We start from the raw sequence: 13,820 nt of genomic DNA on the forward strand, positions 1-13,820 counted from the left end.
CTTTGACAAAATTCTATAGACATGCAGTGGAGAGTGTATTGACTGGCTGCATCGTGACCTGGTATGGAAACACCAACGTCTTTGAGCAGAAAATTCTACAGGAGGTAGTGGATTCGGCCCAGTTCATCATGGGTAAAGCCCTCCCGACCACTGACCACATCTACATAAAATGCTGTTGTAGGAAAGCTGCATCCATCATCAGAGATCCTCACCACCCAGGCCGTGCTCTTTTCTCGCTGCTGCCATCAGGTAGATGGTACAAGATCCTCAGGATTCGTACCACCAGGTTCAAGAACAGTTATTACCCCTCAACTGTCAGGCTCTTGAACAAAATGGGATAACTTTTCTCACTTACCAATCCATTGAGATGTTCCCACAAGCAATGATCTCACTTTGAGGACTCTTCATCTTGTTATTTTATGTCCTTATTATTTATTGCTATTTATTTATATTTGCATTAGCACAGTTGTTGTTTTCTGCACTCTGGTTGATCTTTCATTGACCTTGTTATAGTTATCATTCTATAGACTTGCTGAGTTTGCCTGCAGGGAAATGAATCTCGGGTTGTATGTGGTGATACAGATAGACAGGTAGGTAGGTAGATAGATAGATAGACAGACAGATAGATACTCTATTGCTCCCAAAGGAAATTACAGTGTCACAGTAGCATTAGAAGTGCACAGATATAAATATTAGAAGAGAAATAGAGAGAATAAAAAATAAGTTGGTCTATCAGGAGGCGGTCAACACTGAGGCTATAGTTTGACTCAATATAGAGCCTAATGGCCGAGGGTAAGAATGACCTCATATAGCGCTCCTCGGTCAGCACAGTTGTCTTAGTCTATTACTAAAAGTGCTTCTCTGTTCAGCCAAGGTGGCATGCAAAGGGTGAGAAACATTGTCCAGAATTGCCAGGATTTTCCGTAGGGTCCTTTGTTCTAACACAGCCTCCGTTGTGTCCAGTTTGACTCCTATAACAGTGCCACAGTGACCAAATAACCTACCAACCGATACAGTTTTGGACTGGGAGGAGACCCACACAGGCACAGGAAGAGCATACAGACTCCTTACAGGCAATGGCATGGTCATCTGTATTGTAAAGCGTTGTGATGATCACTATGCTACTGTTGCTCCTCGAATTAGTACAGGCTCAAATGTATCTTCAGAAATCTTAAATTGTGATTTTTAGATGTGTTTTGTTCTGAAGTAGCTAAAGCAGAACAAGACTGGCTGAACTTGCTTCGGCTGAAAAGCTATGGAGAGAGAGGTTGTAGCCATAAGCAATGCATGCACTACAACAGTGTACACTGTTGATAGCCCCTGAATTAGGGTTTGATTGTTCCACTGAGCAAGGGAGACTGAATTATGTGGTGGGAAATACTTTTTATTTGAAAAATCACCTTTAACCAAGATAAAAGTATATACAAAACACTGAAAAACTATTTACAGTCTTCAAGCAAATGGTCAGTACATTCAGTCGTGCTTCATTTTGTGTGAAAAGCTATAACCTAAACGTTTGCGGAGAGCTGGTTTGAGGTGAATTTCGTGTGCATTTTGGTTTGCTGCTTTTTTTTTGTTGGTGTTGTTTTCTGGCCACAAACACACTTTCGGTAATCCTTGAATAAAGGCTGAATTCTGTCAGGAATTTGTACAATTCAGCCCTTATCATGGTTTACACCTCAGCCCACAGTATTCTCAATACAGAGTCAAGATCAAAGATTTCCTGCCTTCACATTGTCACCTAGTCACCAAATGCACCACCCCCTTCCTCATCCACATCCCCCCACCCTCCTCCAAACCCCTGATCATTCACCTTCTGAAGTGCACAAGACTTGGACATGAGGAGATCATTTTTTGATGTGCAAAGATGGGCCATAAAAGATGCAGATTGTTGGCAGATCGGGCCGGCTCCGAGAGACTGACACATGGAGTGCTTCAAAGGGCTTTTAGAATGGAGCCAAGCCCCAGCCACAGTGTGTTGATATGCAGCTTTGTTCGTGATCTTGGCCAAGTGAAGCTTGAACAAACAGCTACCTATTATACACTTGATGGATTTTCACAGCAGGCCGTTGCTTCGTACTTCCACAAAAAATGTTCCTTTTGTCTGCAGTTACAATGGCCACTGAACCTCCAGAAATAAAGCTTACGAAATGTATCATTCATGGACCCCAACCGCTGAGATGGGGGGAGGGCGGGGGATTCTGAGAAGGAGGACGGTGGTGGCTGGATGAATGCGGAAGGAGATGAACATTGTGGAGAGAGGATCGTGGGTAGGAAGGGGGAGCAAAATAAAGTAAAAGTGTTTGCAAATGCCTAAATCAGGTCTTCTCTCTAATTAAGGTGATTTCTATCTGTGTTCTATATAGAACCAATCATAGAAAATGGAGAGTACAAAATGGGAACAGGACCTTCGGCTTAAAATATCAGTGCTGCATACAATACCAAATTAAATTAAACCTTCATCCATCCATCAAAGTTCAAAGTATATTTATAATCAAAGTCACCATACGCAACCCTGAAATTTATTTTCTTACAGGCATACTCAATAAATCTATAATAGAATAATAACCATAACAGAATCAATGAAAGACCGCACCAACTTAGGTGCTCAACCAAAGTGCAAGACAACAAACTGTGCAAATATGAAAAGAAATAATAATAATAATAATAAGTAAGCAATAAATTTTGAGAAAATTAGATATAGAGTCCTCTAAGGTGAGTCTATAGGTTGTGTGGAACATTTCAATGATGGGGCAAGTGAAGCTGAAGGTTGAGGGGTAGTAACTGTTGTTCCTGAACCTAGTGGTGTGAGTGGTGAGGCTCCTGTGCTGTCTTCGTGATGGCGGCTGTGAAAAGGAGATACAGAAACCTTAGGTCCCACACCACCAGGTTAAGGAACAGTTATTACCCTTCAACCATCAGGCTCCTGAACCAGTGTGGATAACTTCACTCACCACAACTCTGAACTGATTCCACAACCTACAGACTCCATATGAAGGAAGTTACAACTCACCTTCTCAATATTTATTGCTTATTTATCATTAGCATTTTGCACATTGTCAGTCTTTGCGTGCATTTTGTCGTCACTACCTCCTCCCATAGATGCTGTCTGGCCTGCTGAGTTCTGCCAGCATTTTGTGTTTTTATTTGTCATCGATTCTATTGTGTTTCTCTGTTCTACTGTGAATGCCTGCAAGGAAATGAATCTCACAGATTTTGATAATAAATTTGCTTTGAACCTTGAACTTTGAAATCTCTCCTGCCTGGACAGGATCCATATCCCTCCATTCCCTGCCTGTCTAAAAGCTACATAACCACCACTATCATGTTGGGATCCACCACTACCCCCCGGCAGCCGTTCTAGGCACTCTGACGCTCCCAATTATTATCCATGCTTTCACTAGCCTGCACTGGTCTGAGCCCCAGCAACGAATCAACTTTAAAACTGTGTTCTCTTTATCCAGGACACACCCTTCTCTGGTTACTGCTATCAGCCATTCCATTCTGGCTGGTTTGTTGTCCCTCTCAACTTCTCTTGACTTCTCCCCTAACCTTTCATGCTCTGACTAATCAGGAACCTATCAAACTCCACTTTTAATGCAGCGGATTGCAGTTGATTAGGACTCATCGGGACCAGTACATTTTGTCCCAATTAAGCCGCTGCCCTAATTAGCTAAAGTTTCATGGAAATAGTTAAAAAGGTATAAGACAAACCCCAGAGGTGTGTCCTCTCTCCACTGCTGTTCTCCCTCTACACCAATGACTGCACCTCCTCCAACCCCTATGTGAAGCTTTTGAAGTTTGCAGACGACACTACCGTCATCAGACTCATCCAGAATAGTGATGAGTCTGCATATCGACAGCAGGTGGACCAACTGGCGCTCTGGTGCAGTCGGAACAATCTGGAGCTGAACACGCTCAAGACAAAGGAGATGATAGTGGATTTCAGGAGACATCCCCCCGCTATGTCTCCCCTCACAGTCCTTAGCAGCCCTGTGTCCACCGTGGAGAACTTCAGGTTCCTGGGAACCACCATCTCTCAGGATCTGAAGTGGGAGCAGAACATCAGCTCCATCCTGAAGAAGGCCCAACAGCGGATGTATTTCCTGCGGCTCTTGAGGAAATACAGTCTGCCTCAGGAATTGCTGCTGCAGTTCTACACTGCAGTCATTGAGTCTGTCCTGTGCACTTCCATCATTGTGTGGTTTGGAGCCACCACCAAGCAGGATAGAACCAGACTACAGCGCACAGTGAGGACTGCCAAGCGCATTATTGGAGCCTCCCTGCCCTCTATTGTGGACCTGTACTCTTCCAGGTTGAAGAAGAGGGCGGGGAACATCATAAAGGACTCCTCCCATCCTGCGCACGGACTGTTTGATCTGCTTCCGTCTGGTAGGCGCTTCAGATCCCTCCAGACCAAGACTAATAGGCACTGGAGAAGTTTTTTCCCTACTGCGGTCACTTTGCTGAACAGTTAACTGCCGGTTAACTGTCAGCTAACTATTACTTGGATTGCACTACCTGTATGTATAATTTATATTTTCATTTATATTTATCATTATTATTGTTATGAGCAGAGAGACAACATCTGCCAGAAGCAAATTCCTTGTATGTGCATAGGTAATTGGCGATTAAAGTCTGATTCTGATTCTGATCATTTAGCTGAGTAACAAATTACATACTTGAATGAAACACAGAGCAAATTAGAACACCATCACTTGCCAAAGCCACATTAATTTGATTGACTGTAAAGGAACAAAACCAGCTCTGACTATGTAGATAACGGATTGCCTTCAAACAATGTGTCGACAATTGCATCCTCCAGTTTCATTGTAACGTTCAACCTTAAAATTCTTCACAGGTCCCGACTTGCTGAAGTAGCAGTTGTTCATTTTCACTCCCAGCCATTTCTGGCGCCTCCAAGCTTGAATGCTTGAAACTGCAGTGAGCAAAAGAGTTCATAATATTAGTACTGCTCCTTTCTCATCAACTATCAGTGACAAAAATCACTGCTTTTTGAACACAAACACACACAATTTTTTAAAATCAAAATATACTTTATTCAAAAATAAAATTAGGTACAATAAACCATTCCATGACTCTCAGTCCTTTACAAATGTTTCCATTACAGTCTTTACATTCCCACACTTTTGCCACCCAGGTGGCACTCTGTTATTCCATATTTACATACAGTGGTTTAGGGGTATACACCCCTCCACCCACCCCTCAACTCCCATGGGAGAAGAACCCTAGACTGTGGTCCTTCCCCACCGGGCCCTTGCGGTGGCTGCACCGAGTTTGAGTGCGTCCCTCAGCACGTACTCCTGCAGCCGAGAATGTGCCAGTCGGCAGCATTCCCCCACGGACATCTCATGTGCTGGAAGACCATCAAGTTTCGGGCTGACCAAAGAGCGTCTTTGACCGAGCTGATGATCTGCCAGCAGCACCGGATGTTGGTCTCGGTGTGCGTCCCCGGGAACAGCCCGTAGATCAGAGAGTCCTCTGTTACGCAGCTGCTGGGGATGAAGCGCGACACTGTCCCTTCCATCCTCCTCCACACCTTCTCTGCGAACCCACAGTGTACAAAGAGGTGGGTCACCGACTCCTCCTCACTGCAGTCCTCCCGTGGGCAGGAGACGATGTTCCGGGCATACAGGAGGGATCTGGGAGGGCCCCTCTCACCGCCAGACAGGCGAGGTCTTGGTTCCTGTTGGTGAGGTCTGGCGATGAGGCATTTTGCCAGATGAACTGGACAGTCTGCTCAGGGAACCACCCCACTGTGTCCATCTCGTCCTTCTCCTGCAGTGCCTGCAGGACCTTATGTGCTGACCACTGCCCGATGGCCCTGTGGTCAAAGGCGCTGACCTGAAAGAACTTCTCTACGAAGGACAGGTATGGCGGCAACAACCAGCTGACAGGGGTGTTGCGCGGGAAAGGGGCCAGACCCATCCTTCGTAGCCAGGGCGACAGGTAGAACCTGGGCACGTAGTGGTACTTGGTGCCCACGTACCTGGGATCCACACACAACCTGATGCAGCCACACACGAAGCTGGCCATCAGGGTGAGGGCGACATTGGGGACGTTTTTCCCCCCGTTGTCCAGGGACTTGTTCATGGTGGTCTGTCTGTTCACTCTAAGCAGGGTGCAGTGTCTAAAGGCCATGCAAGGACGCGCACCTGGGACTAGTACTTCAACAAGTCTCCTGCCCCAATTAATTAACGTAGTGGTTCTGAACAGTCCATTAACACATGAAAGTTACCCCTTTTACTTTTTTTCCCTATTAATTTATTTATTGTCAGTAACAATAAAACTGATTCTGACCCGTGTTTCCTTTCCGTTCATGTAATGTCCTCTAGTCTACAGCCCTCTAAAACATTTACACTCCTCCATTGCAAGTCTCCAGCACATCCCCCACAATGACAGAACCACCTTAAATTCTGTTCTGCCTTCATCAAACCTCTCTACCTTCTTCTCCTCCTTCCAAATGTTTGCCTCCCTGTCTTAAAATCCCTAATCCGGAATGGTGCTTGATTTAATTTATTGCAATTTGTGAAACTCCGGGGGATGTTTGTTATGTTAATGGTGCCACGTAAGTGCACTGGAGACTAGCGGGGCGGCACAGTAGTGTAGGGCTTTGCGCAACGCTTTACAGCGCCACCGATCATCGATCAGTGCTCAATCCCCACTGTTGTCTGTAAGGAGTTCCTATGTTCTCCCCACATCCGTGTGGGTCTCCTCTGGGTGCTCCAGTTTCCTCCCACGATCCAAAGACATACAGGTTAGGGTTAGGGTTACTAAGTTGTGGGCAGGCTATGTTGGCACTGGAAGCATGGCAACACACGTGGGCTGCGCCCAGCACAACCTCAGACTGCGTTGGCCGTTGATGCAAAAATCAGCCCATCGCCAGATACTGCTACAATACAGAGATCACCCAAAAACAAACCTCCATGGAAATCGGCCGGTTAGATTGCGCGACCTCGGCTCGCTGAGAGAATTGGGCCTGCAGTCCTCGGAGTCGCCTGATGCCGGTGGCCGGAGTTGGGGATGTCGTAAGCGGTGTGCGAGGAAGCGGAAGCGAGGTGAGCGGGCAGGAGTCCGTGCCAGGAATAAAGCAAGCCCTAGCCGGCCGGCTCTCCTGTCCATTCCGCTCTCCAATGGACATTAAATTGACTACATCTGTGGCAACGAAATACTCAGCGGGAGTACAGAAACGGATGGAATCCCGGACGCCACCATTCAGCTGTTATTTATGAAACAGATTTTCCCCCAAGCCATCGGACTACCAACTTACTACCCTCTGCTGTGCCTATTGTCTTGTTTATTATTTATTGTAATGCCTGCACTGTTTTGTGTACTTTATGCAGTCCTGGGTAGGTCTGCAGTCTAGTGTAGTTTTTGTGTTGGTTTACGTAGTTCAGTGCAGTTTTTGTATTGTTTCATGAAACACCATTGTCCTGAAGAACATTGTCTCGTTTTTACTGTGTACTGTACCAGCAGTTATGGTCAAAATGACAATAAAAAGTGACTTGACTTGAGAATCATGTTTAATATCACCAGCATATGTTGTGAAATTTGCCTTTATGGCAGCAGTACAATAAAAGAGAGAAAAAAACTGTGAATTACAGTAAGAATATATATATTAAATAGTTAAATCAGTAGTGCAAAAATAGGGAATAAAAGAGTAGTGAGGTAGTTTTCATGGGTTCAATATTCATTCAGAAATCTGATGGTAGAGAGGAAGAAGCTGTTCCTGAATCATTGAGTGTGTGCCTTCAGGCTCCTGTACCTCCTTCCTGATGGTAGTAACAAGAAGAGGGCATATCCTGGGTGGTGAAGGTGATTATTGACAGATGTCGTCTTTTTAAGACACCGCTTCTTGAAGATGTCCTGGATACTAGGGAGTCTAGTGCCCGTGATGGAGCTGCTTAACTTTACAACTCTTTGCAGCTTACTTCAATCCTGTGCAGTAGCCATCTCCCCCCCCCCCCCCCACCCCCATCTCAGATGATGATGCAGCCAGTTCGAATGCTCTCCGTGGTGGAAGTTTGAGAATGCATTTCACTGAATGTTTCACTGTAGATACGAAGAATCGGCAGGATGAGATCAGGGGGTAAAACAGCATCCGGCGCAGAGTTCCCATTTGACAATTCCTTCCCTCCCTCCCTCCCTCCCACCTCCCACAGATGCTGCTGAACCCGTGACGTTCCTTCAGCAAATTGTTTAGGCTGCATAAATGCACGATGTTTTGCAGAGGTCTCCTACGCCAACATCAATGACATCTACACTCACGATCCTATTACTCTTGTAATACACGTGGTACAATACTACTTCAGTTGTTAAACAACAGTAACTTCATGGAATACATCCAGACAAAAGAGACATGCAAAATTCATGATCGGAATGTAAATGTAAATTGCATTGCAAAGGGACAAAAATCCTGTTTTAACCACCTACTTTAGAAGGATGTTACACATTCACAATCAAAGAAAAGACAACTATGTTCAATACGTGGCTCAGTATTTTCTGTTCTATGTACTCTCAATGATAAATTCATAACATTGATCTTATGACACTTGTGGGTTGAATTCATTACTGAGCGCTTTACAAAGTGGAGGCTTCAAATCCTGGAAGTCTGAGCAACACACAGAAAGGCTGGAGGTACCGTAGTGTGTAGCTGTGCTTTGAAAGAAGGATTCAAATGCTTACAAGTGGCATGCTAATGGATGTTACTTCCATGTTAAACATTCAAATCAGAGGCATAAAATCTCTTGGGTGCATAGACGAATCAGGCTGATTTACCACTGATTTATATACAGGTACAATACTGTGCAGATGGCTTAGGCACATGGGAAAGAATATTGTAAAGGGAAGATGCTTTCAAAAATAATGAAATAAAAAGTTACTAAATATCAAAAAAACTATAAAGAGCATCATCAAATCAATATTTGTTGTGATTACCCTTTGCCTTTAAAAGTGCATCAATTCTCTTAGGTACACAAACATCTTGGAGAACTTGCCACAGTTCTTTTGCAAACTTTGTCTATCTTGCTTGTTTCTGTCTTTCCAGGTAACCAAAGTTCAAAGTTCAAAGTGCATTTATTATCAAAGTATGTATTTTATACACGACCTTGAGATTCTTCTTCTTACAGGCAGCCACAAAACATAGAACCATAATAGAACTCATTAAAAAAAATCAAGCATCCAATGTGCAGAGAGAGAAATATAAAAAAACAAAGTAAATAAAAAGTTCAAAGTTCAAAGCAAAATTTATTATCAGAGTACATACATGTCACCACATACAACCTCAAGATTCTTTATCTACAAGTATACTTAGCAAATCTATAGAACAGTAACTGTAAACAGGATCAATAAACAGCTAACTGTAAATGCAGATATAAATAGTGAGCATGAAAAAGACAAGATAAATCGTCCTTAAATTGAGATTCAGCAGACCGGGCAGCATCCATGGAAAAGTACAGTCCACACCTTGGCCCGAATCTGAATCAGAATCAGGTTTAATATCACCGGCATATGTTCCAAAACTTGTTATTTTGCACATTACAATACATAATAATAAAATCTGTGAATTACAGTAAGAAGTACAAATTTTTTTTATAAGTTAAATTAAATAAGTAGTACAAGAAGAGGGGAAAAAAAACAGAAAAAGTAGTGACAATAGGTCAATGGCAGACACAATCTCAATGGCTCTCCACACGGCTTTAGACCACCTGGACAACACAAACACCTACGTCAGGATGTTGTTCATCGACTATAGCTCAGCTCAGCTTTTAAAGCCATCATTCCTACAATCTTGATTGAGAAGTTACAGAACCTGGGCCTCTGTGCCTCCCTCTGCAATTTGATCCTCGACTTCCTAACCAGAAGTCCACAATCTGTGCAGATTGGTGATAACATATCCTCCTCACTGACAATCAACACTGGCGCACCTCAGGGGCGTGTGCTTAGCCCACTACTCTACTCTCTGAATACATATGACTGTGTGGCTAGGCATAGCTCAAATACCATCTATAAATTTGCTGACGATACAACCATTGTTGGTAGAATCTCAGGTGGTAACGAGAGGGCGTACAGGAGTGAGATATGCCAACTAGTGGAATGGTGCCGCAGCAACAAGCTGGCACTCAACGTCAGTAAGAGTAAAGAGCTGATTGTGGACTTCAGAAAGGGTAAGATGAAGGAACACACACCAATCCTCATAGAGGGATCAGAAGTGCAGCTTCAAGTTTTTCAGTGTCAAGATCTCTGAGGATCCAGCCAATGTAGCGACATAGTCATAAAGAAGGCAAGACAGTGGCTATACTTTATTAGGAGTTTGAGGAGATTTGGCATGTCAACAAATACACTCAAAAACCTCTATAGTTGTACTATGGAGAGTATTCTGACAGGCTGCATCACTGTCTAGTATGGAGGGCTACTGCACAGGACCAAAAGAAGCTGCAGAGGGTTGTAAATCTAGTCAGCTCCATCTTGGGCACTAGCCTACAAAGTACCCAGGACACCTTTAGGAAGCGGTGTCTCAGAAAGGCAGCGTCCATTATTAATGACCTCCAGCACCCAGGGCATGCCCTTTTCTCATTGTTACCATCAGGTAGGAGGTACAGAAGCCTGAAGACACACACTCAGCGATTCTTCCCCTCTGCCATCCGATTTCTAAATGGACATTGAAGCTTTGGACACTACCTCACTTTTTAATAAACAGTATTTCTGTTTTTGCACATTTTAAAAAATCTATTCAATATACGTAATTGATTTACTTGTTTATTTATTATTATGTTTTATTTTATTTATTACAGTTTTTTTTCTCTCTCTCTCTGCTAGAATATGTATTGCATTGAACTGCTGCTGGTAAGTTAACAAATTTCACATCACATGCCGGTGATAATAAACCTGGTTCTGATTCTGATTCTGAAGTAGTGTTCATGGGTTCAACATCCATTCAGAAATCGGATGGCAGTGGGGAAAAAGCTGTACTTGAATCATTGACTGTGTGCCTTTAGGCTCCTGTACTGCCTCCCTGCTGACAGTAACGAGAAGAGGGCATGTCCTGGGTGATGGGAGTCCTTAATGATGGATGGATGCTGCCTTTTTAAGGCATTGCTCCTTGAAGTTGTTCTGGATGCTGTGGAGGTTAGTGCCCATCATGGAGTGTTCACAAGAAAAACATAAATTTAACATTATTATACACAACTTTAACAAGAAAAAAAAATTAGAAAACAAATTTCCATTATAGTGCAAGGTGGTCAAAGTGCTCATGGTGTCGCTAAACAGAGTTTGTGGTGCCTGTTACAGGTATTCCATGCCCTCAAAATCATACAGGAGGGCTGGGGTTGGTGCTGTCTGGTAGACCTGATCTTCAAGTTGAGATCAAGCCTCAAGCCAGCATTAATTTCTACCTAAACGCTTTAAAATCCACACGTAGCATAGCAGGTAGCGTAGTCAATGTACAGTGCCAGCAATCACGGAACTGGTTTCAATTCCTGCCACTGTATGTAAGGAGTTTGTACGTTCTCCCTGTGACCTCATGGGTTCCTCCAGGTGCTCTGGTTTCCTCCAGGTTAGGATTAATAAGTTGTGGGCATGCTATGTTGGTACTGGAACCATGGTGACACTTGGCAGGCTGCCCCCAGCATAACCCTTCATATTTTGATTTGACACAAATGATCGTTTCACAGTATGTTTCGTATTTCGATGTACATATTACTACCCCGCAAACATCAGACTCTTGAACAAAAGGGATAGCTTTAGGACTCTTTTGGTATCTTGGTATTTCATGCTTGTTGTTTACCTCTGCTTATTTATATCCGCATTTGCACAGTTTTTTTGTCCACAGTTTACAGTTACTGTTCTATAGATTTGCTAAGTATGCCCACAGAAAGAGAATCTCGGGGTTGTACGTGGTGACGTATATATATTCTAATAATAAGTTTTACTTTGAACTTTGAAAATGTGATAAATAAATCTATTCTTCTATCATTAATCTTGTAATTTTATTGTGTGCCACAAGGTGGCAAACATCATTTCTATGGACCCCTTGAGATCACAGCCAGCCACATTATTTTGAAGTCAAGCTGATAGTTATTGGAAGTAAAGCTGCAAACGTGTTCTGTTTCTTGAAGCAATATAGCCGTCGTGCAGACTTTCTAGAAAACATTAATAAGTCACTGAAAATTATATTTTTAATTCAAGGTGTGGATATATTGGCTTGGTACAGCAACTGCTCGGCACCTGACCACAAGAAACTGCGGAGAGTTGTGGACACAGCTCGGCACATCGTGGAAATCAGCCTTCCCTCTATGGACATGGTCTACACTTCTCACTGCCTTAGTAAGGCAGCCAGAATAATCAAAGACCCCAACCGCACTGGACAGAATCTCTTCTTTGCTCTTCCATCAGGCAGAAGATACATGTACCACCAGGCTCAAGGGCAGATTCTATCCTGCTGTTATCAGACTCTTGAACAGACATCTTGAAAGATGAGATGGACTCTGGAACTAGTAACAGCAGCTGCACTGTGCTTTCTCTGCAGCTTTTACACTTTATTCTACAAACGTTTGTACATTGTTATTTTTTTACCTCAGTGCACCAGGCAATGATCTGTACTGTATGAACAGTATGCAAAACGAGCTTTTCTCTGTATCTTGGTACAATACCTATACCAATAGCTGCAGAAAACAGTATTTATTGCGCATCAACACACACAAAATGCTGGAGGAACTCAGCAGGCCAGGCAGCATCTATGGAAAAAGGTACAGTCGATGTTTTGGGCCAAGACCCTTCGGCAGGACTGGAGAAAAAAGGATGAGGAGTAGATTTAAAATGTGAAGGAGGGGAGAGAGAACCACAAGGTGATAGGTGATACCGGGAAGGGGAGGGATGAAGTAAATAGCTGGAAGTTGATTGGTGAAGGAGATATAGGGCTGCAGAAGGAGCAGTTTGATAGGTGAGGACAGAAGGCCATGGAAGAAAGTAAAGGGGGGGGGAGGGAGCACCAGAGGGAGGCAATGGGCAGGCAAGGAGATAAGGTGAGAGAAGGAAAAGGGGATGGGACTGCTGGAGGAGAGGGTGAGGATGGCCAATTCTGGAGGCCACAAAAATGGAAAATAAGGTGTTGTTCCTCCAAATTAAGTGTGGCCTCATCACGCCAGTGGAGGAGGCCATGGATTGACATATCGCAATGGGAATGGAAAGTGGAATTAAAATGGGTGGCCACTGGGAGATCCCACTTCTTCTGGCAGATGGAGTGCAGGCGCTCAGTGAAATGCAGACCACGCAACATCTACGGAAAAACGTACAGTCAATGCTTCAGGCCGACACTGTTCGGCAGAACTGGAGAAAAAAAGATGAGGAGTAGATTTAAAATGTGGGAGAGGGGACAGAGAAACACCAGGTGAAAGGTGAAACTGGGAGGGGGAGGGATGAAGCAAATAGCTGGGAAGTTGACCGGTGAGAGAGATACTGGGCTGGTGAAGAATTTCATCCAGTGTTTTGTGTGTGTTGCTTGGATTTCCAGAATTTGCAGATTCTCTCTTGTTTGTGATCTACTGACCATCTCTAATTTCCTATGACAATCATGGTAATGGTATGAAGAAAAAAGGCTTCATAAACTCATGGTGTACAAAGTGCGGCATTGTCTGCAGCTACTGGAGCCTCTGCCTACAGGTGACAAAGCCTTCAATGCATTTTAATGCATTTTGATAAAAGGAACAACGGTTGTGGGCTATTATCTAAATGGAGAGAGGGTTCAAACATCAGAAATGCAGAGGGTCTTGGGAGTCCTCGTGCAAAACACCCAGAAGGTT

The sequence above is a fragment of the Hemitrygon akajei genome, chromosome 3 (assembly GCF_048418815.1).
Source record: "Hemitrygon akajei chromosome 3, sHemAka1.3, whole genome shotgun sequence".
NCBI classification, from domain to species: Eukaryota; Metazoa; Chordata; class Chondrichthyes; order Myliobatiformes; family Dasyatidae; genus Hemitrygon; species Hemitrygon akajei.